This window comes from Zeus faber, assembly GCF_960531495.2.
Source record: "Zeus faber genome assembly, chromosome: 17".
In the NCBI taxonomy this organism is placed as follows: Eukaryota; Metazoa; Chordata; class Actinopteri; order Zeiformes; family Zeidae; genus Zeus; species Zeus faber.
This window is the reverse complement of record NC_137204.1, coordinates 30,428,383-30,430,046: the sequence shown is the minus strand read 5'-3', so window position 1 is coordinate 30,430,046 and position 1,664 is coordinate 30,428,383. Positions and strand designations below refer to the sequence as shown.

At 60.1% G+C, this 1,664-nt stretch overlaps 1 pseudogene across 1 annotated transcript; it reads left to right on the top strand.

The window, feature by feature from the left end:
• Positions 1–503: 503 nt before the first annotated feature.
• Positions 504–1,664, top strand: LOC307243095 (N-acetyllactosaminide beta-1,3-N-acetylglucosaminyltransferase 2-like; annotated as a pseudogene). Its single transcript has one exon. The product of its transcript is annotated as an N-acetyllactosaminide beta-1,3-N-acetylglucosaminyltransferase 2-like (transcript).

Sequence of the window (1,664 nt, the reverse complement as noted above, 5' to 3'; positions counted from 1 at the left end):
TACTCCACCTCTACTGGATCACTACTCCACCTGTACTGCATCACGCCTCCACCTCTACTCCACCTCTTCTGGATCACTGCTCCACCTCTACTGGATCACTACTCCACCTCTACTCCACCTCTACTGGATCACTACTCCACCTCTACTCCACCTCTACTGGATCACTACTTCACCTCTACTGGATCACTACTCCACCTCTACTCCACCTCTGCTGGACCACTACTCCACCTCTACTCCACCTCTGCTGGATCACTACTCCACCTCTACTCGATCACAACTCAATCACTTCTCTACCTCTACTGGATCACTACTCCACCTCTACTCTACTGGATCACTACTCCACCCCTACTCGGCTGTACTATATTCTACTCTATTCCACCTCTATGCCATTGCCACTCTACTCTATCTCTGCACTCCACCTCCACTCCCTCTCTACTCCGCCTCTACTACTCTACGCCGCCTCTACTCTACTGGATCACTACTCCCTCTCTCCTCCAAAGGCCATGGTTCGGTGTAGGGCTGTGCTGTGCATGCTCCTTCTGCCATGCATGATGACGGGCCATCTTCTGATTTACGTCCTGGTCTCCATCTTCGTCACCATCTCCTCCACGCCACCCCAGGTCCACGACATGGTCCACTACGTGGCCCCGGGGGCTTCCTCCACCCCGACGTCCTGCTGGAACTCCTCCACCTCCGGGGACATTTGGGCCCTGGTGCCGCTGGCTCCGTTCTGGAACCTGCAGCTGGAGGACTGCGCCCTGTGGAACCACCTCCAGCATGTCTGGGCCCGCCACCACAACCCAGTACTGAGGGGCTGGCGGGGTAGGGGGGTTGGGGTACGCCAACCACACCGCGACCAAAGTGGGCGCCGAGGGGCTGCCAGGGGAGGAAGGCTGCCATCAGGACGGGGACCTGGGAGGACTTCCCGAGCAGATGAGGGCCTTCGTCCTCGCCATGCACCGCCAGGAGTACCAGCTCCTCATCGACCAGCCGGACACCTGCAACAGAGGAGGGAACCGAAGCTCGGACCAGGACCGGAGCTCCTTCTCGCCCCCCATGCTGCTGATGGCCATCAAATCCCAGGTTGGGAACTTTGAGAACCGACAGGCCATCTGAGGAAGCTGGAGTTGGAGCGGCTTCGTGAGGGGGGCTGGAGGCAGAAGAGGGTTGGTGCGCACCATCTTCCTGCTGGGACGCCAGGACTCCAGCACCGGCCTCCACCCGGACCCGGGGAATCTGCTGGAGCTGGATAGCCGGCGCCATGCCAACATCCTGCAGTGGGACTTCCGCGACACCTTCTTCAACCTGACCCTGAAGGACCTGCTGTTCTGGCGCTGGCTCGCGCGTCCCTGCCCTGGCGCTGCGTTCGTCTTCAAGGGCGACGACATCCTCGTGCTGACCAGCGCCCTCCTGGACTTCCTGCGGTCGCGGCAGGCCAAGGTTCTAGGGAACTCGAACCGAACCCAGGATAACGCGGAATTCTTCCGGGCGACGTCATCACCAACAGCGAGCCGAACCGTGAGCCAGACGGCAAGTACTATGTCCCGGAGAGCTTACCGTACACCGGCGGCATGGTCTACTCTGGCGTGCTGGCCCTTCGCCTGCGCAAGGTGTTGCACCGGGTGAGGCTGTTCCCTATCAACGACGTCTACCTGGACATGTGA